The sequence below is a fragment of the Staurois parvus genome, unplaced genomic scaffold (assembly GCF_062004578.1).
Source record: "Staurois parvus isolate SC_StPar_1 unplaced genomic scaffold, SC_StPar_1.0 ptg000551l, whole genome shotgun sequence".
Taxonomy (NCBI): domain Eukaryota; kingdom Metazoa; phylum Chordata; class Amphibia; order Anura; family Ranidae; genus Staurois; species Staurois parvus.
In genome coordinates this window covers 266,680-290,000 of record NW_028318347.1, presented here as the reverse complement: position 1 = coordinate 290,000, position 23,321 = coordinate 266,680, and the positions used below count along the sequence as shown (strand labels likewise).

At 47.5% G+C, this 23,321-nt stretch overlaps 1 pseudogene across 1 annotated transcript in view; it reads left to right on the top strand.

Moving 5' to 3' along the window:
• LOC149451026 (uncharacterized) overlaps positions 1 to 18,751 on the top strand; it is a 93,060-nt pseudogene extending 74,309 nt beyond the window's left edge. Inside the window, exon 5 of the transcript XR_016315167.1 lies at positions 9,795 to 18,751. The product of XR_016315167.1 is annotated as an uncharacterized LOC149451026 (transcript). The remainder of the gene's footprint in view (positions 1 to 9,794) is intronic.
• Positions 18,752 to 23,321: the final 4,570 nt, after the last annotated feature.

The following is a 23,321-nucleotide window of genomic DNA, read 5'->3' as shown; positions in this document are numbered from 1 at the left end:
CCATCACGGTCATACCTCCGTTCTCCTCTCCTGTACATACCCATCACTGTCATACCTCCGTACTCCTCTCCTGTACATACCCATCACTGTCATACCTCCGTACTCCTCTCCTGTACATACCCATCACTGTCATACCCCCGTACTCCTCTCCTGTACATACCCATCACTGTCATACCCCCGTACTCCTCTCCTGTACATACCCATCACTGTCATACCCCCGTACTCCTCTCCTGTACATACCCATCACTGTCATACCCCCGTACTCCTCTCCTGTACATACCCATCACTGTCATACCCCCGTACTCCTCTCCTGTACATACCCATCACTGTCATACCCCCGTACTCCTCTCCTGTACATACCCATCACTGTCATACCCCCGTACTCCTCTCCTGTACATACCCATCACTGTCATACCCCCGTACTCCTCTCCTGTACATACCCATCACTGTCATACCCCCGTACTCCTCTCCTGTACATACCCATCACTGTCATACCCCCGTACTCCTCTCCTGTACATACCCATCACTGTCATACCCCCGTACTCCTCTCCTGTACATACCCATCACTGTCATACCCCCGTACTCCTCTCCTGTACATACCCATCACTGTCATACCCCCGTACTCCTCTCCTGTACATACCCATCACTGTCATACCCCCGTACTCCTCTCCTGTACATACCCATCACTGTCATACCCCCGTACTCCTCTCCTGTACATACCCATCACTGTCATACCCCCGTACTCCTCTCCTGTACATACCCATCACTGTCATACCCCCGTACTCCTCTCCTGTACATACCCATCACTGTCATACCCCCGTACTCCTCTCCTGTACATACCCATCACTGTCATACCCCCGTACTCCTCTCCTGTACATACCCATCACTGTCATACCCCCGTACTCCTCTCCTGTACATACCCATCACTGTCATACCCCCGTACTCCTCTCCTGTACATACCCATCACTGTCATACCCCCGTACTCCTCTCCTGTACATACCCATCACTGTCATACCCCCGTACTCCTCTCCTGTACATACCCATCACTGTCATACCCCCGTACTCCTCTCCTGTACATACCCATCACTGTCATACCCCCGTACTCCTCTCCTGTACATACCCATCACTGTCATACCCCCGTACTCCTCTCCTGTACATACCCATCACTGTCATACCCCCGTACTCCTCTCCTGTACATACCCATCACTGTCATACCCCCGTACTCCTCTCCTGTACATACCCATCACTGTCATACCCCCGTACTCCTCTCCTGTACATACCCATCACTGTCATACCTCTACACTCCTCTCCTGTACATACCCATCACTGTCATACCTCTACACTCCTCTCTTGTACATACAGATCACTGTCATACCTCTACACTCCTCTCCTGTACATACCCATCACTGTCATACCTCTACACTCCTCTCCTGTACATACCCATCACTGTCATACCGCCGTACTCCTTTCCTGTACACACAGATCACTGTCATACCTCCGTACTCCTCTCCTGTACATACCCATCACTGTCATACCTCCGTACTCCTCTCCTGTACATACCCATCACTGTCACACCTCCGTACTCCTCTCCTGTACATACCCATCACTGTCACACCTCCGTACTCCTCTCCTGTACGTACTCATCACTGTCATACCCTCCACACTCCTCTCCTGTACGTACCCATCACTGTCATACCCCTCCACACTCCTCTCCTGTACGTACCGATTACTGTCATACCTCCACACTCCTCTCCTGTACGTACCCATCACTGTCATACCTCCACACTCCTCTCCTGTACGTACCCATCACTGTCATACCCCTCCACACTCCTCTCCTGTATGTACCCATCACTGTCATACCCCTCCACACTCCTCTCCTGTACGTACCGATTACTGTCATACCCCCCACACTCCTCTCCTGTACATACTGATCACTGTCATACCTCTGTACTCCTCTCCTGTACGTACCCATCACTGTCATACCTCCGTACTCCTCTCCTGTACGTACCCATTATTATTATTATTATTATTATTATTATTATTACATCGAGTTTATATAGCGCCAAAGGGTTTGCTCAGCGCTGTACAATAGAGGGGGGGACAATACATGGCACAGTACAACAAAAACAGACAGCGTACGAGGGGTAAGAGGGCCCTACTCTTTCAAGCTTACAATCTAGGTGGGAGGGGGTAGTGGAACAATAGGAAGTGGCTGAGGGGGATGAAGTGGTGGGAGGAATGAGGGAGGATGGCCGTTAGGTGAGAGTGGGGTAGGCTTCCCTGAAGAGATGGGTTTTGAGGGAGCGTCTGAATGTGGGGAGGGAAGGCGACAGTCGGATGAATTGGGGCAGTGAGTTCCAGAGGATAGGGGAGGACCTGGAGAAGTCCTGCAGTCATGCATGGGAGGAGGAGACCAGGGAGCAGGATAGAAGGAGGTCCTGTGAGGAGCGAAGGGTGCGGGTAGGGTGGTACTTGGGGATCAGGTTGGTGAGATAGCCATCACTGTCATACCCTCCACACTCCTCTCCTGTACGTACTGATCACTGTCATACCCCCCACACTCCTCTCCTGTACGTACCGATCACTGTCATACCCCCCACACTCCTCTCCTGTACGTACCGATCACTGTCATACCCCCCACACTCCTCTCCTGTACGTACCGATCCCTGTCATACCCCCCACACTCCTCTCCTGTACGTACCGATCCCTGTCATACCCCCCACACTCCTCTCCTGTACGTACCGATCCCTGTCATACCCCCCACACTCCTCTCCTGTACGTACCGATCCCTGTCATACCCCCCACACTCCTCTCCTGTACGTACCGATCCCTGTCATACCCCCCACACTCCTCTCCTGTACGTACCGATCCCTGTCATACCCCCCACACTCCTCTCCTGTACGTACCGATCCCTGTCATACCCCCCACACTCCTCTCCTGTACGTACCGATCCCTGTCATACCCCCCACACTCCTCTCCTGTACGTACCGATCCCTGTCATACCCCCCACACTCCTCTCCTGTACGTACCGATCCCTGTCATACCCCCCACACTCCTCTCCTGTACGTACCGATCCCTGTCATACCTCCACACTCCTCTCCTGTACATACTACCCACCATCATATCATCTGCAGCCCCTCTCTTGCATTTACTACCTGCAGTTATACTATTCCTCTTAAATTGTGACCTAACCAAATGGCTTACATACTGCCGAGACACTTGAATATATCCTTGGCTATTGTTTCAATGATAATACTCTATTTCAAGACTCATCTCTGCCTCTCTAACTGCAGCCTAACAATGAGGCGTGCATTCAGCCACTGATCTATTTCTGGCTTTTATCTCTCAGACACTCTAATGTTCATTTCAAGATCAATCCGTCATCACCTGCCCCCTCTTTATTCTTAGATGATCCCCGCTGATGTCCTTCTGTCCGGCCACTAATTAATATTTGTGACTATTGTCTTTCAGCTAATACACTCTGATTTGTATTTCAAGATAAAACCTCTCTTGCCTCTCCCTCTTTGATTGTGGCCTAACCAAGCAGCTTACATTCTGGTCAGCCATTCCTATCCCTGACGATTGTCTCACAGAAAGTACCTTCTAATTTGTATTGATGAAATGACAACCCTGTCGCAACCTCTTAAACGGCAGACCAATCCATCGGTTTATCCAGCCTAAGAACATTTTCCTGGCTGTCGTCTCTCATCTCTCACTTTTTATATTTGTGGCTTAAACATACAGCTTGCATACCGTCCAGACACCATAAAATATTTGTGGTTATTTTCTCTCAGATAATACGTTCGTTTGTGTTTCAAGATTGTAATGGAACCGACCCCAGACTGTGCTTGGTTACTTCCGTTAGACTACCGCTTCCCCGTCCGAACATCGACCACAGACACCACAGCCGACCATACAAGACTAGACGACACCAGTCCTGAAGTAAACCAGGAGGTAGACTAGTTTATTTGAACACAGATACAAGATATATACACTCGGGACAGTCCCCCCTCCCTGCATAATGACATAGGGTGGGGCAATCTACATTTAGTAACGAGACACACAGGTAGTCACACTTCACACCAGCAGACAGTCCCATCAGGAGGGAGGGCTGTTGGAGACCCCCCCCCCCCCATTAAGCTAATACACATAAACACATCCCATAATAGTTTACTCCCAAGCCAGACAGACAATGGGATGCAGCCACACAACACCAAACAATCTACAACCCCCACCCCACCTATCTCCTGGGCATGTCTACACAATATTAGAACATTTCATCCTGCACCCCTAACAGGCACAGGGTGACTTACACATAAGAGGGATATGGGGAGCTGAGACAGGGGTCTCCCCACCTCTCCAAAGTGAGCTGTGTTCCATGGGCCCCCACCCAAAGTGAATCCCGTCACAAAGATAAAACCCACCTTGGCTCTCCCTCCCTAATAAAGCTGCTTTCATACCGTTCAGCTACACTAAGAAATTCCTAACTATTGTCTCTTATCCACTTGCTAACTGCGCTATAGCTGAATGTCCACTACAGTGTGGTTATCCAGTTCTGGGAGGGCCTCAAATGACGTCCTCCCGCGTGACCCCAGTGGCGCGCACCTGGCGATTTCCGTGATCGCTGTATCCTACGGACACAGCTGATCACGTGATGAAGTAAAAGGCCAATCACAGTGTCCTTTTACCACATGATCAGCTGTGTCCAATGACACAGCAGATCACGGAGTAAATACAGTTGCCAGTTATCGGCAGCACTTTCTGCACGCTGTCACAGCTACATAGTTAGTCTGGCTGAAAAATAACAAAAGTCCATCCAGTTCAACCATTTAAAAAAAAAAAAAATTATAATCCTACACCCACAGTTAATCCAGAGGAAGGCAAAAAAACCCAGCAAAGCACGATCCAATTTCCTCCTGCAAGGGAAAAAAATTCCTTCCTGATCCCCCGAGAGGCAATCGGATATTCCCGGGATCAACTTTACCTATAAATGTTATATTCTGTGTATCCAAGAAAGAATCCAGGACTTTCCTACAGCAATCCACTGAGCTGGCCACAACCAACTACTGAGGGAGTCTATTCCACATTTTCAACGTGAGGAATATACTGCCGATAACTGGCAGCTGTCAGAGCAGATCTGCACTGACCAGTGCTCTGCAGTGCCACCAAGCAGCGCCCAGCAGTGCCTTCCACCAGTGCCCCCCAGCAGTGCCACCTCGGTTCCTGTGCGGGCTCCATTTTCCAAAGTAGTGCAGGGACTTCTTCCCTGCGTGTCCCAGGGCACGGGAGTCCATTTAAATGAATGGGCTCTTGTGCCCGCACATATCACAGCCTGCAAGACCACACTTGTGAACCAGGGCTTAGGCTGATTTCTTCACCACTTGAAAACCGCATCGTTTATATGTATTGAGGTCTTCAAGTGGGTAAAGTCAGTGAGAGTTGAATGTTAAAAATCTGTTCTGGCTAATAGGCAAGCGATTACTCAAAGAAATTGCATGAAGGGCTGGGCACTGCCCTGGGGGATCTGCACCAAATCACTACTACCTGTGAAACTTGTCCCTTAACTGGGTTTTGAAAGTTCCGCATGCCTCAGCAGTCACAAAGAGGTTTTCACAGTTCATGTCTCAGTCTTAAGACAGACCACCCTGCTCACTCAGCTGTGTCTTTTCCACTACACATCAGACAACCACTGATCACTTACTGTTCCCATTTTTTAGGACCACAATTCTAATATTCTGGGTTGGAGACTCTTTCCAACTTGAATTCCCTCTGAGTCTCTGTATTGCAGGTCCAAAATGATGACTTGCCAATCCTGAGAGAAACTGTTAATCAGTTCTTTCCTTTTCAACTGGACCACCCCAGAACCTCTCACCCTGCATGGGTGAAAAGCCCTGAGATGTCACCCTCAAAGGACCACAATCCAAGTAACAGGGACACATCTCCTGTCCGGGACCCATCCCTCGCATCCTGTACATATCCCCCTTTACTGCAATGTGGAGGTGTCAGACGCTCTGGGGAAACCCTACAGTGAGGGCATCTGCATTCTGGTGTTTTCTAGGTCTGTTCCACCATGAATTGGACCATCTGGTTAACGTGTGTGTTCGTGTGTGCCATGGTCTGACACCAGACAAAACATCCTATCAACGAGAAAAAAAAAGCATAGGGAGTCAAAATCCCACTTAATGGCCAGTCACTCATGATCCACTATAGTGTAAATTCCTTCAGCAGCTGTCTGAGGAAGACTATATAGTGTTCCTCCCCATTGACCTCTTGGGACAATAAATTCTTAAGAGAAGTCGGGAACAACCAGCGCTGGATTATTGGCTGTTAAGCTCCCAAAAAGTCTCTTCAGCTTTTTCATTCCACTTGACCATGACTTCTTACTCTTTGTCAAGTCAGATAGTGGTGCAGCAATAGTGGCAAAGTTGGGGACAAACTGACGGTAGGACCCAACTATGCCCAGGAACACTCGGACCTCTTTGTGATGGGGCAAGACGAAGCCTGAATGGCATCAAACTTTTTCATCTGAGGCATCACCAAATCCCTACCCACAATGTACCCCATATACTTGGTCTCCTCCATCGCAAAGGCACACTTTTCTGGATTAACAGTGAAACTCCTCCTGCTTTAAAGAGTCCAACACAGCCTGACCTTAGGGAGTTTGGTATTCCCAGTAAGTACTGAAGATACCCAAATACACCGAGATGTTTCCAATAAGGGTGTAATATTTTATCCATCACCCTCTGAATAGTAACCAAGGCAGAATGCAACCCTAAATGCTCTTCTTTTATATTGGACGGGACCATTTTGGAGTGGAGAATGGCATGTTATCTCTCGCTTCCTTGGTCAAAGGTATCTGCTAGTACTCCTTGGTAAAGTCTAAGATACTGGGATGGCCGCAACCTCTCTATCCGTTCATTTACTCAGGGTATCAGATATTCATCAAACTTCGATACCTCATTGAGTATTCTGAAATCATTACAAAACCAGAGTCCCATTGGGTTTTCTTACCAACACAATTGGGCTTCACCCTACGCTCTGCAATTCTTCATTGATATTGAGTTTAAGCATTTTCCAAACTTTCTTTCCTATGTGCTTTGGGAAAACGCTTTCCTATGTGCTTTGGGAATGCAATAGAGTTTTACTCGGACTTTCACATTAGACAATGTCATGTTCAATTACCCTGCTAAGATCTGTTTTTTCTGAAATGATTCCCCTATTGCTCTCTAAAAACGTTTACCTGCTGAGTTTGTGTCTTTGACAGGGTGGTCAAAGCCACCCCTATATTGATCTGTGAGCCAACCTCAACCAGGGAAGCTACCTGCTCATGGTCTTTTCAGGGTTTTAATATATTTAAGTGGAAGATTTGCTAAGGCCTTTGTGTGATGAACTAGGAGCGCAGAGAGAGAGCACACGGAGACAGATCACATGGAACCCGATATGCGGGCCTTTATTGGGGAGTTTTTCGGGGTGCAGACAATCGAACAGCTAGTCCACAGAACAACACAAGACACAGCGATACAGTAGGGTTCTCAGGATGGCAATATTGGACAACAGGGGGCCAATAGTCCACAGGTTTTAATAGGACAGTGCGGCGGGGCACCGCAGGGGTTGGAGTCCGCGGGCAAGGGTTTCGGGCAGAATCGGGCCAGCACAGGTCAGAGGTCTGGGCACAATGGGGTTAATCCAATACACAGGATGCGGAGCAGGGCAGAGAGGGTTGAGTCCAAGGCAGGGCAAAGGTCCGGGCACAACAGGTTTAATCCAATACACAGGATGCAGATCTGGGCAGTTGGGGTTAAGTCCAAGGCAGGGTGGAGGTCCGGGCACAATGGGTTTAATCCACTCACCAGCTAGCAGTGGAGAGCCTGGGGGCAGAGAGGGCTGGGAGGTCCATAGCAGGCTTGCAGTCCATCAGTGAAGAAGGATGTGGGGGGGTTCGTGGGGTCTGGCCGCAGCACAGACCTTGCTCAGCATCAGGCATGGGGGAGCAACTGAAAAACTGCAAAGACCAGGGCCCACTCTGGCATTATATGCAGAGCCGGGCACGTTCTCATTGCCATGGTACCTCGAAACTTGGCATCAGATTATCATGGCAACAGGCCCAGCTCCCTCGATGCCGGCCCCACACAGGGAGCGTAGCCTTTGTCTCTGGCAGACACGGGAAAGCAGGATTGTGCCGTTGCATGGAGACAGGGAGGGGGGTGACAGGAGTGGAGCCTGCATGTGGCGAATCCACATGCAGGCACAGTGGAGAGGCAGATTTGCTGGCGCTCGGCCAGAGGGGAAGGATGCCACCTCAGCAGGGGGCAGACTCCTGGCGGCAGCGGAGTGAGGGGACTAGCTCTATGACACTTTGCTTTGCAGGTTGGCGTACTTTATAACGTCAAAAGCACTTGCTACCTGGTCGGGAACTTACTCTTCCCTATGGGTTTGAACACAGCTACCTGGTTCCCAACCTGGAATGGTCTAAGCTTGGTAGTACCGTTGAATACCCAGCTTCTTGTGCCTTCTGTAAATGCTCCTTTACCAGAAGCATCATCTTGGCAATTCTTACCCTTATTTGGGTGATATGTTCTCCCACTCTGTAAGGAAAGGGAGTCCTAGAAGTCGCACATCTCAACAAAACCTGTAAGGAATTGAATTGTATGACAGCCTCAGCCTAGGCTCCAACCAGGCCACCCCCCCCCCTCCCCAACATGTACGTTGCATGACTCCCTTTCCCTACTGAACGTTTTGAGCTGGAACAAGCACTCTCCTTGTTGCCACTCCAAGAGATTTGTCATGCCAGAGGACCTGGTGGAGCTTTGAGCGGCACCTACCATTTTTGTTATGCTCTACCATGGTCTTATGTGAAGAGCGTTTGGTTTCCCACATCTTTTAAGCTGGTTAATCAGCCCTTGTGGTCTTCGCCCATACACAGATTCAGAGGAAACACGTCAAACATGTTAAACTTGTACATATTCTTTCTATATGTTAGATATATCTGTGATGGGAGTCACTTTGGGTGGGGGGCCCATGGAACACAGCTTACTTTGGAAAAGTGGGGAGACCCCTGTCTCAGCTCCGCATATCCTTCTTATGTGTAAGTCACCCTGTGCCTGTTAGGGGTACAAGGTGATTTGGCCCAATATTGGGGTGGGGGTTGTGGATTGTTTAATGTCATGTGGTTGCATCCCATTGTTCTATTGTGTGTCTTGCTTGGGAGCAAACTATTATGGGATGTATGTGTTTGTGTATTGGCTTGGTGGGGGGGGGGTGTCTCCAGCAGCCCTCCATTCTGATGGTGTATCTCTGTTACTAAATGTAGATTGCCCCACCCTGTGTCATTATGCAGGGAGGGGGGGTTGTTCCCTTGAATGTATATATCTTGTATCTGTGTTAAAATAAACTGGTCTACCTCCTGGTTTACTTCAATACTGGTGTCGTGTAGCCTTGTATGGTCAGTGGTGGTGTCTGTTGTCGGTGTTCAGATGGGGAAGCAGTAGTCTAACGGAAGTACCCAAGTGAAGTCTGGGCCCGGTTCTGTTACAATATCTAATAATGAACATTAGAAATAGAAATTAACTTTATTCAGCCCTCTACATAGAATTCTGACTTTCTTTTTTTTTTTTTTTTTTTTTTTTTTTTTTTTACAGGTGGATTAATGAACAATGTTTTTGGTCATGTTGGTCTTCATAAAGCCACATGGGAATTAAGACATACTGCTGTCCGAAGCGATTGAAACACTTTATTGCTGTTCACTGGAGGATTCACACAGAGCACAAGTCATGTCGGTGGTGTGAATGTTTTAGATACTCTTCAGCATTGATCCAGCCTCAGAGGACAACAGCAGAGAAGTCATTTCAATGTTCTGGAAGGGACTATGGCTTTCAATTCCCATTCCAATGCAAGAGAAGATATTTAATTTTTGGATTGCAGTGAAGGGAAAGTTTATCGCAGGCAGGATCGCAATGGAGGAGAAGCTATTTCACTGTTCTGAATGTGATAAAGCTTTTACAAAGAAGGTATATCTTATCACACACCAGAGGATTCACACTGGAGAGAAGTCATATCAGTGTTCTGAATGTGATAAAGCTTTTACAGTGAAGTCAAATCTTATCACACACCAGAGGAGTCACACTGGAGAGAAACCATATCAGTGTTCTGAATGTGATAAAGCTTTTACTCGGAAGTCACATCTTATCACACACCAGAGGATTCACACTGGAGAGAAGCCATATCAGTGTTCTGAATGTGATAAAGCTTTTACAGATAAGTCACATCTTATCACACACAGGATTGTTCACACTGGAGAGAAGCCATATCAGTGTTCTGAATGTGATAAAGCTTTTACAGTGAAGTCATATCTTATCAGACACCAGAGGAGTCACACTGGAGAGAAGTCATATCAGTGTTCTGAATGTGATAAAGCTTTTACAAAGAAGGCATATCTTATCACACACCAGAGGATTCACACTGGAGAGAAGCCATTTGAGTGTCCCGAATGTGACAAAACTTTTACCCAGAAGGGTAATCTTAACTCGCACATGAAGATTCACATCGGAGCGAAGCTGTATCGTTGTTCAGATTGTGGCAAAGATTTTAGAGTGAAGGCAAATCTTATCACACACCAGTTGCTTCACACCGGAGAGAAGCCCTATCAATGTTCTCAATGTGACAAAGCTTTTGTGACCAAGGTAAAGCTTGACACACACCAGTGGATTCACACTGGAGAGAAGCCATATCAATGTTCTGAATGTGATAAAGCTTTTACACAGAAGTCACATCTTAGCATACACCAGAGGATTCACACCGGAGAGAAGCCATATCATTGTTCTGAATGTGATAAAGCGTTTACAACCGAGAGCAAGCTTACTACACACCAGAGGATTCACACGGGAGAGAAGCTCTATCAGTGTTCTCAATGTGACAAATATTTTACAAGGAGATAACACCTTATCCTACACGAGAGGGTCCACACTGGAGAGAAGCCGTTTCGGTGTTTGGTGTGCAAAAAAGTTTTTTTTAGATAAGTCACACCTTATCAAACACCAGAGGATTCACACGGGAGAAAGGCCATATCTGTGTTCTGAATGTGATAAAGATTTTACTACGAGGGAACATCTTATCAGACACCAGAGGGTTCACACCGGAGAAAGGCCATATCAGTGTTCTGAATGTGATAAAGCCTTTAAACAAAAGTCAGATCTTAGCACACACCAGTGGGTTCACATTAAAAAGAGGCCATATCCATGTTCAGACTTTGATAAAGCTTTTACAACTCAGACAGAGCTCATTACACAACAAAATATCCACGGTGGAGACCATTTGACGACTTTTGTGGAGAATCCTCAATGACTGAAATGACGCCGGGCCCCACAGCACCTCCAGAGGCCAGCCTACAGCACCCACAGACCGCCGTGACTAGCCAGCAGCAGGCCCAGCTGCCCACCACCTTCCCTCCTTTCTCACTGATGAACTCCTCCGCCACTGGGCGATAGATTCTGCACATCTATATGCCCTGATGTGAAACCTTTCACCTCCCTCATTTGACCAGCAATCCGCTCACCCTCTTAATATGCCACCTGTACTCCTCCTCCTCCTTGTACCCCTCTCCTCCATTCACAAAATCTCCTCCCTCTACCCCCCAAAACAACTTTACATTGGACCCTCAATACTTTCCTCTCCCACTACGGTTCTTACCACCTCCTCCTGATACTCCACTCTCCCACCGACCCACAGGCCACCAATAACAGACCCACACGCTCTTGCACATCCTGCTGCCATGCCACCTTTCTCACCCGCCTTCTCCTCCTCAATGCCAGGGACATCTCCCCAAATCCTGGCCCCTCACCACCTCACTCACCCACTAGGCACCCTCCTACTCACACAAACCGCTGCAACCCCCTCAACCTTATACCTGTCCCCCTCCTCCCCGCACCCACACCTCCTCTTTCGGTTGCACTCCTGAACGCCCGATCGGTGTGCAACAAGCTCACAGCCATCCATGACCTCTTTATCTCCCACTCCGTCAACCTCCTAGCAGTCACCAAAACCTGGATCCAAGCCACTGACTCCGCCTCCCCTGTGGCACTCTCCTATGGAGGTCTCGTCTGGTCCCATTCACCCAGATCGAGCGGTCGTAGAGGTGGTGGGGTTGGCATGCTCTTGTCACCGCTGAGCAACTTCCAGGTCCTCCCAACCCCCCCCCCTATCATTCTCCTCCTTCGAGGCCCACTGCATCCGACTCTGCTCCCCCCCCCCTCTGAGGATTGCAGTAATCTATCGGCCCCCTGGACCCGTATCCCGCTTCTTTGACGACTTCTCCGCCTGACTGCCCTTCTTCCTCTCCTCTGAGCTTCCCACCATCATCCTTGGTGACTTCAATATCCCTCTCAATGTCAACAACCCGGCTACATCTAAACTCCTCCACTTAACCTCTTCATTTGCACTCACACAGTCCTCCACCCACACAGACGGGAACACCCTGGACCTCGTTTTCTCCCATCTCTGCACCCCCTACAACCTCACTAACACCCCTTTCCCTCTCTCTGACCACAACCTCATTACCTTCTCCATCTCCTCGTCCTGGAACACCTCCCCCCCAAATGTCAAACCTTCACCAGCCGTAACCTCCACAACCTGAATCCAGCCCCTCTCCACTCTGCAGCTGACCATCTGTACGACATTATCCTTCCACTGTCCTGTGCTGACCTGGCCACTACTGCGTACAACGACTCGCTGTCAGCTGCCTTAGACTCCTTAGCACCCATAACCACAATTAGTGTTAGACCCGACCGCTTCAACCCTGGCAGAATGACCACACAAAACATCTTAAATGATGCAGTCGCGCACTGGAATGATTATGGCACAAAACCAAATTCCCTCAAGCATTCTCCCTCTACAAATCTGCCTTCCTCACCTACACCTTCTTCTTCCACACCGCCAAACAAGCCTACTTCGTAACCCTCATCAACACCCTCTCCACCTGTCCTCGCCAGCTCTTCTCCACTTTCAACTATCTACTCTCTCCCCCACCCCCACCCAGTACCTCACTCACCGCCCATGAGATTGCCATTCACTTCCAAAATAAGATTGATGCAATCCGTAAGAACATAGCCAATGCTCCACCTATGCTCCCTCCCACTCTCCCCTCCTCTGACCTGGCAACCACCCTGCCCCCCACCACCCTTAAAATCCCGCACACTATAACCTCCCCAACACTCCGCTCCTTCAGCCTTGCCACCACTGAGGAGGTCACCAAGGTCTTCTCAGAAGCCCGCCTCACCGCTTGACCCTGTCCCCACACAACTCCTCCGGGCACCCTCCCCCTCCATCCTACGCTCCCTCACCCACATCTTCAATCTCTCCCTCTCTACTGGTGCATTCCCCTCCCCCCCTAAAGCACATGCGCATCACCCCCATACTCAAAAAACCCTCCTTGGACCCCACTGACCTGAACAACCTTAGACCCATCTCCCTGCTGCCATTCACTCCCAAGCTCCTCACTCAACCAGCTATCAAGCTCCGTCACTCAACCAGCTATCATCTATAGTACAAAAACAAGACCACAGAATAAGCCACATTGAAAATAACATGGGAGACATAATCACAGCGCACAACAACTTGATTGACGCACATACAGAACACTCAACCGATATTGAGCAAATCAACCAAAAATTAGCCGACTTGAAGGACAGATCACGCCGCAACAACATTAAGTTCAGAGGCATCCCTGAATCTATTACCAATGGCGACTTACTACCATACATACAGCACTACATCAAAATTCTCCTTCCGTCAATCTCTGATATAGAGATTGCAATTGATCGTGCGCACCGTCTACCAAAACCCTCCTTCCTACCAGCAACCATCCCTAGAGATGTATTAGCCCGCATCCATTTCTACCATGTAAAAGACAAAATTATGTCGGCGGCCCGAAATCCACCGCCACTCCCGCCATCTCATGCAAATCTCCGCCTATATGCTGACTTATCTAAAGCTACCCTCCTCAACAGAAAAAGAATGGTGTCCATCACCAAGGCCCTCAGGAATCATGGTATAGCCTACAAATGGGGGTTTCCCACCAAATTAACGGTGCGGCATCATGGTAGGATCTTTACTATTAAAACACTAGAGGCAGGCCTAAATTTGCTAAAAACCTGGAATATCCTCCCTGCAGAAATCGCAAGAACCCGCGCATAGTTCTATGGAAGCAACATAGTCTTTACAAGACGTATCTTATATTGAAACACGCTCACACTTTTCCCCAGGAGCCATTTCTTAATTCAATATCTCTGGCGTTCGGCCCAGACCCTTTGAAGTTCGTGCTACGTATTTACAATTGGCTTGACTCCCTCAGGCGGTCAAGCCCATCCGCATCCCCCAATTTTAAAGTAGCAATGTTGGCTACTCAACATACTTGCATTTTTTGCAAGTGTTTTTTTACTGTTCTCTCTATCCTTCCATTTCCCTCCCCTTGGCACCACTGGACTCCTACTCAAGACCCAAGTATTATTCACCTAGACTCCTCATGGAATACTCTCCTCAACGCTCCGATTGATTGTCCATCCTATCACCCCCACCTGAATACCTATTTTTTTGGAAAACACAATACCTTATGCTTCTCTCAAATAACACACCAGATTACGGAAAAGCTGGAAACCATGCTTCCCAATGATTAATATTACATCTTTAAATGTACGTGGCCTAAATTCACCATATAAACGATCACTACTATCCAAGGAAGCAAGGAAGTTGCGAGCGGACATACTCTTCATACAGGAAACACACTTCGCTACCCAAAAGACACCCAAACTGTACCTTCATCGTTTTTCTCAGCTGTTCATGGCAACTAACCCCAAAAAGAAAAATGGAGTGATTACGGCCATTAATGACTCTCTCTCATTCAGTATCCTATCACAGACGGCGGACCCACAAGGCCGCTACCATATATTGGTGTGTAAAATAAACGACAAGACTCATACTTTAGTGAACGTCTATGGCCCGAACTGCAAACAACTACATTTCTACCGTAAACTCTACAAAGTCATCTCCCCACTTAAACAAGGGAAACTCATCATCGGTGGAGACTTCAACATTGTAGGTAACTCGGACATAGACTTGTCTTCCACCTCGAAATCCACAAAACCGACCCTTAACCAATTTCTTCATGACAATGACTTATATGATATCTGGAGATGTCAACACGGATCTGAAAGAGACTATACCTACTACTCTCCCCCACATCTCTCGTACTCACGAATAGACATGTTTATAACGGACAAATGGACATTACAACATGTGACGTCATCCAAAATAGAGACTATAACCTGGTCCGACCATGCCCCAATCCAAATATCACTAGATGATGATCAAAATATGGCGATACCACCTATCTGGAGACTCAACTCCTCAATCCTGACGTCACCGGAGAATCAGAAGCATATTCATGACACTCACAAACTCTTTTTTGATACCAATGTCACCCCTGATATATCCATCACTACACTCTGGCCGGCTTACAAGGCCTACTTGAGAGGTATCCTTATACAATTAAATTCCCGCATTAAGAGACAACGATCTCAACAAATTGACCAACTCATGACCTCCATTCGTCTAAACGAACAACTCAAACAACACCCTACTCCCCCCACAACCGCGACACTAAGCTCCGATAGAAATAAATTACGCAACATTTTACTTCATACATATGACGCCAACCTGCAAAGATCGAAAGCCAAATTCTATGCACTCAGTAACAAAGCAAACTCGCTTCTTAGCAAGATCATTAAACAAAAACGACTTAAAACCAAAATACCTATCATTCGACACCCTATTTCGCACGTCACCTTGACAAACCCCCGAGATATAGCCAATGCCTTCGCGGCCTACTATCAGACACTATATAACTTAAAAGATGACATTAATACAACCCAGCCAACAACGCATTTAATAGAACAATTTTTACATAGCACTAATCTCCCACGCATAACTCCCTCTCAACTAGAATCTATATCCATACCGATTTCTCCTGATGAGGTTGGGAGAATCATTCGTACCCTCCCTTTAAACAAATCACCAGGGAATGATGGTTTCACAAATTAATACTACAAAACATTTGCCCCCAATCTTAACTCACACTTATCGGTCCTATATAACCATGTCGCCTCCTCCGGGGAATTCCCCCAAGAAATGTTACAGTTAATAATTACTACCATTCCGAAACCTGGCAAAGACCCCCAACTAGTACAAAATTACAGACCAATCTCGCTTTTTAACACGGATATAAAAATATACGCTAAGATAATCGCCCTTAGACTACTCCCCCACCTACCGACCCTAATTCATCCAGACCAAGTGGGATTTATTCCTGGTAGACAAGCGCCTGACGCCACTAGACGTATCATATCCCTAATACACCATCTTGAATCAGATACCCAACCTTCACTTCTACTATCGCTCGATGCAGAAAAAGCATTTGACCGAATCCATTGGCAGTTTATGTTGCATACACTCCAAAAATTTGGAATATCTGATTGGATGTTATCAGCTATTCTGTCCCTTTACTCAAAACCTTCAGCCAGAGTTCTAACCAATGGCACACTATCTCAACCCTTCTACATCTCCAACGGAACTAGGCAAGGATGCCCATTGTCCCCTATAATTTTCGCCCTACTCATTGAACCACTAGCAACCAACCTCAGAAACGACCCTAATTTCACGGGAATCAAATTCCTAAATTCCGAACACAAGATCAGCCTATTTGCAGATGACATTATCCTAATGGTCACTAATCCATACAATTCCCTCAAATCGATACGAATGCGTATCCAAGATTACTCATCCGTATCTTACTACAAGCTCAATGAATCTAAATAATCTATACTGAACTTACACACGCCTGAAATCACCCAAAGTCTACTCTCTAAACACTTCCCTTTTACTTGGGAAAAACTTAGCATCCCATATTTGGGAATTAAACTTACTGCAAGGACAAACCAACTCTATAATGCTAATTTTAAACCACTACTTGAATCTATCCCGCAAGAAATTAAAGGATTACGCACCACTACCCTCTCGACATTAGGTAGAATGGCGACAGTTAAAATGTCTATACTACCCAAGATACTCTACATATTTCGCACTCTCCCTACCCCAGCCCCTCACACTTTCTTCATGAGACTCCAGGCAATATTGAACAAATTCCTTTGGAATTCGAAAAAGCCCAGGTGTGCCACAAACCTTCTAATTCGCCCACCCTCCAGAGGCGGAGCGGGTCTCCCACATGTGAAATCATACTACCATGCCGCTCTACTTGATCAGCTCTTCTTTTGGAGGCAGCCCACAATAAGCAAAACCTGGACTATAATGGAAACTTCCCTATTCCTACCGCACACCTTGTCAGACTTATTATTTTTACCCCGTGGAGCACTCCCTACAAATCTACACGACCACCCTTGTATACAAGCTTCCTTAATAGCTTGGTATAACTTTATTGCCCATAATCAATTACGCAAAGATAACCTTCAAATTCCCACACCGCTTTCATCCCTACATTTTCTTTCCCCCCACTTAAACCTAACTTTTTGGATAGACCATGGAATACTGAATGTACAAGACTTATACACTAAAAATACATTAGATTCCTTTCAGACTATTCGAGGAAAATACCAAATCCCGGCCACTGAACATTTCACCTATATACGTATAGCTCATATCCTGTACAAGGTACATGTACCACTCCACATAAAAATCCCAGCAACAGCACAACAATTCTTCCAAAGGACAATTTACCCAAAAAAAGGTATATCAACTTTTTACACAGCTCTAGTTGAAGCACAATTTACTACATACACATCCTCCCTTGCGAACTGGGAAAAGGTAATCTCCCAACCCATATCTCCCAATACGTGGGAGAAAACTTTCACCATCACGTTCAAAGCCTCAAAATGCAGCTCCCATTGGGAAGCATATTTGAAAATAATTCACCAATGGTACTTAACTCCCGTTAAACTGTCCTTATTCTACCCTCAACATTCCCAATCTTGCTGGAGACATTGTGGTGAAACAGGCTCACTTCTCCACCTATTGTGGACGTGTAAATCTCTCACCTCCTACTGGAACCAAGTTTTCCAGATAATCTCCTCCATCACAAAGACATCAGTCTCTCCAAACCCTGCTCTAGCGCTCCTACATAATGGCATAGACAAATTACCACTATCTTCACGCACTATTATCATACACATCTTGTCAGCTGCAAAGCTCAACATCACCAGGTTATGGCGATCTATCACCACTCCCTCCTTACACCGATTACTAACTGACCTTAACTTTCTGTGTGAGATGGAGAGAAGAACAGCCCTCCACAATTCCTCCTATCATAAATTTGAGACTCATTGGACTCGCTGGCTACAGAACCCCAATTGTGTAATAAAGTGATATTATAACATCCAAATTGCACGATCCCGATTATTTAGGTGCCCTCACTTCCCCCCCTTTCCCTCCCTTTGCCCCTTCTAATTTCCCCATATAAATATCTACCAAGGTTTCAACAAGGTTCACAATATTGGAGCATACCTCTCATGTAACCAAGCTGAGACTTTAATATCTACCCCGGCCAGTTGGCGGGGTACCCCCACTCCATCCTTTCCTATCAATATAATCTTTATATTAATAGTGAACCTTGTTAACTGTTGTTTTCTGCTCTCTGTTATGTTGTATATTTCAAAACTTTTCAATAAAAATATTTAAATATAAACCTTTTAAACACCTATTGTTAAAACTGCTTTAGAAGTATCAGCTGAAGTTGGGATTTAATGCTTTTTCTCTTCTACTTAACCACTTGAAGATCAGGCATGTTATCCATTTGCTGAACTCCATATATATTTATATGGCCTGTCAACATGTGGTTATACCAAGATCGTGGATGTGGCTCTGTGATGAATGAAGCCGGAAGCAATGAGGTTTACGTCACTTCTGGTTTCAGAGCTTTCAATTCCTGGATCTTACAGCCAGGGAAGCAGCTAATCAAGCACAATGTGTGCCTGTGTTGATGCTTTGGAGAGCAGGGGAGACATTGGGGGTCTAATAGAAAAAAACAGACAACCTTTCACCTCCCCACAGCAATAACATTAGGGGCTTTGTTAACCCTCTTGTGATAGCAATAAAGTTAAATTAAAATGTGTAAAAATATAATTTTTAATAAAGTAGTTAAAAATATATAAAAGCATCCCAGTGCTTTCTATATCTTTAGACAGTTTTCTTTTTTTGATATTTAACCACTTGCCAACCGCAGATAGTCGAATGACGGCTTCACTACGGCTGGCCAGTTCTGGGAGAGCGTCATGACGTCCTCCCAGAACACACCCTGCCGATCTCCGTGATTGCTGTGTCCTACAGACACAGCTGATCACATGATGTGGTAAAAGGCCAATCACAGCAGCTTTTTAGCACGTGATCAGCCTTGTCCAATGACACAGCAGATCATTGGTAAATGCAGTTACCGGTTATCGGCTGCACTTTCCTCGCGCTGTCATAGCGTGAGGAAAGTACTGCCGATAACCGGCAATTGTCAGTGGAGGGATAGGTACTGATCATCAAGGCACTGATCAGTGCCCAGCAGTGCCGCCAGTCAGTGCTCAGCAGTGCTGCCAGTCTGTGCTGTCAGTCAGTGCCACCTATCAGTGCCCATCATTGGATATCAGTGCCAGCCCATCATTGTTGCATAGCAGTGCAGCCTCATCAACATACATCAGTGAAGGAGAAAAATTACCTGTTTGCAAAATTTTATAATAGAAAATTTTTTTTATTTTTTTTAAATTTTGCTCAAGATTTTTTGTTTATAGCGCAAAAAATAAAAGTTCCAGCGGCGAGTACATACCACCAAAAGAAAGCTCTATTTGTGTGAAAAAAATGATAAAAATGTCATATGGGTGCAGTGTTGCATGACTGCGCAATTGTCCCCAATTACCCAAGCCCCATGCTACCTTGGAAGAGATACCCAGCTCCAATGAAGGTGAAGTCATACCTGAACCAGATGATGATTCAAGTTCTGACTTTGAAGATGATACAAGACCAAAATTATTTTCTCAGGAGGAGATGAATGATTTGGTAAGAGACTTGAATCTTCCCAAAGATGCCGCTGAGTTACTCGGATCAAGGCTGAAAAGCAGGAATTTATTGTTGCCAGGAGTGTCATCTTCATGGTTCAGACATTGTGAAAAGGAGTTCGTTCCTTACTTTGCCCAGGAAGACAAGTTGGTTTATTGCATCGATGTCGAAGGTCTGATGGGTCAATTTAAAATCCAATATTATTATTATTATTATACAGTATTTATAAAGCGCCGATAGTTCGCTCAGCGCTGTACATTACAAAGGGGGACAGAACATGTGACAGAACAATACCAATACAATGCAAAACATGAGGGGATTGAGGGCCCTGCTCTTTCGAGCTTACAATCTAGGAGGGAGGGGATGGTGGCACAGGAGGAGATAGCTGTGGGGGATGGAGTGGTAGGAAGAGTGGAGGAGGTCGGCAAGTTAGCAGGGGGTGGGGTAGGCTTCCCTGAAGAGGTGGGTTTTCAGGGTGCGCCTAAAGGAGAGGAGAGTAGGTGATAATCTGATGGGTTGGGGAAGGGAGTTCCAAAGGATGGGTGACACCCTGGAGAAGTCCTGGAGGCGGGCATGGGAGGAGGAGACCAGGGAACTAGAGAGAAGGAGGTCTTGTGAGGAGCGGAGTGTGTGTGTTGGGTGGTACTTGGATATTAGGTCAGTGATGTAGTTCAGGGCAGTATGGTGGACAGCTTTGTACGTCAGCGTTAGGATTTTGAATTTGATCCGTTGGGCAATCGGAAGCCAGTGGAGGGATTGGCAGAGGGGGGTGGCGGACACTGAGTGGAAGCCAGTGGAGGGATTGGCAGAGGGGGGTGGCGGAGACGGAGCGATTGGAAAGGTGAATGAGTCTGGCAGCCGTATTCAGGATGGACTGAAGTGGGGATAGCCAGCGGCGAGGCAGGCCAGTGAGGAGGGAGTTGCAGTAGTCGAGTCGTGATATGATGAGGGAGTGGATGAGCGGTTTAGTGGTTTCTGGAGTTAGGAACGTGAATATGATTCAGAGCAATGGCGGCTTTTTATAGATTCTTCAAAAAGAAGTCTCAAAGCAGTTTTACTCCACAATGGTGGTTTTTACGCTTCCATACCTGTAGGTCATTCCGTACACTTGAAGGGAACCTACGAGAACTTGGAATTGGTTCTTCATAAGCTTAAATATGAAGACCATGGTTGGCAAGTGTGTGGAGACTTGAAGGTCTTGTGCACTCTGCTCGGGCAACAAGCTGGGTATACCAAATACCCTTGTTTTCTGTGTCTATGGGACAGTCGAGACCAACAAAATCACTGGACCAAGAAGAGTTGGCAGCCGAGGGTGCTAACTAGAGATGAGCGAAGAAATGAAAAATTTGATTCGACTGATTCGGCGAATTCGTGGACAATATTCGATTCGAGTCGAATAAATTCGCTGTGAATTTAACTTAAAAAAGGGTGTTTCTAGGCTTCAGAGAGACTTAATATTAGTGCAGAACACTGTACCTTTAATTTAAATGCCCTTGGAGTCTGCTGGGGAAGAGAAATAATACTGTCAGTCAGTATGACATGCAGATGAGTGCCGTCGATCTTAGAATCACCGCACACTTCACTCATTTGGCCAGTCACGGGGCCAAAACCAGTGTTTGGAGCCACAGTGTGGCGGTGGAGGCAGCAGCAATGGGAGGCCATACAGCAACCTATGACAAAATGGAAACCAGCAGGAGTGTGAGGAGACCTCAAAGTGGCACATGGCAGAGTGGGAGCAATGGGAGGCGGTACAGGGACCCAGGTCACACTGTGGGCCCAGCAGCAGCGTGACCAGGCGGTACGGGGGCCCATGGCAGATTTGGGGCCTGGTAGCACCTATGGGAGGCCTGTAACCTGCCAGCAACCTATGACAAAATGGAAAACCGCAGGAGTGTGAGGAGACCTCAAAGTGGCACATGGCAGAGTGGGAGCAATGGGAGGCGGTACAGGGACCCAGGTCACACTGTGGGACCAGCATCAGCGTGAACAGGCGGTACGGGGGCCCATGGCCGATTTGACCTCGTTCATCCCATAGTCCTGCCGACTCACGAATAGCGTGGCCTCCTCAAAGGGCCTGAGCAAGCGCAGGTGTCACGCATGAGCTGACAATGGCTGACATCTAAGTTACACAGGGAGTACCTTTATCCGCTTTTAACATCAGGAAATCTGTGATGGCCTTTCGCTGTTCGTAAAGGCGGTCTAACATATGTAGTGTTGAATTCCACCTTGTTGCAACGTCACAGCATGAGGAGTCGGTACGGGGGCCCATGGCAGATTACGTGCCTGGCAGCAGCAATGGGAGGCCCGTAATCTGCCAGCTCCCTATGTCAAAAAATTGAACACACCAGCAGTGTGAGGAGACCTCAAAGTGGCACGTGGCAGAGTGGGAGCAATGGGAGGCGGTACAGGGACCCAAGTCACACTGTGGGCTCAGCAGCAGCGTGACCAGGTGGTACGGGGGCCCATGGCCGATTTGGGGCCTGGTGGCACCTATGGAAGGCCTGTAATCTGCCAGCAACCTATGACAAAATGGACAACCGCAGGAGTGTGAGGAGATTTCAAAGTGGCACATGGCAGAGTGGAAGCAATGGGAGGCCGTACAGGGACCCAGGTCACACTGTGGGCTCAGCAGCAGCGTGACCAGGCGGTACGGGGGTCCATGGCCGATATGGGGCCTGGCGGCACCAATGGAAGGCCTGTAATCTGCCAGCAACCTATGACAAAATGGACAACCGCAGGAGTGTGAGGAGATTTCAAAGTGGCACATGGCAGAGTGGAAGCAATGGGAGGCCGTACAGGGACCCAGGTCACACTGTGGGACCAGCAGCAGCATGACCAGGCGGTACGGGGGCCCATGGCCGATATGGGGCCTGGCGGCACCTATGGAAGGCCGCTAATCTGCCAGCAACCTATGACAAAATGGAAAACCGCAGGAGTGTGAGGAGACCTCAAAGTGGCACATGGCAGAGTGGGAGCAATGGGAGGCGGTACAGGGACCCAGGTCACACTGTGGGCTCAGCAGCAGCGTGACCAGGTGGTACGGGGGCCCATGGCCGATATGGGGCCTGGCGGCACCTATGGAAGGCCGCTAATCTGCCAGCAACCTATGACAAAATGGACAACCGCAGGAGTGTGAGGAGATTTCAAAGTGGCACATGGCAGAGTGGAAGCAATGGGAGGCCGTACAGGGACCCAGGTCACACTGTGGGCTCAGCAGCAGCGTGGCC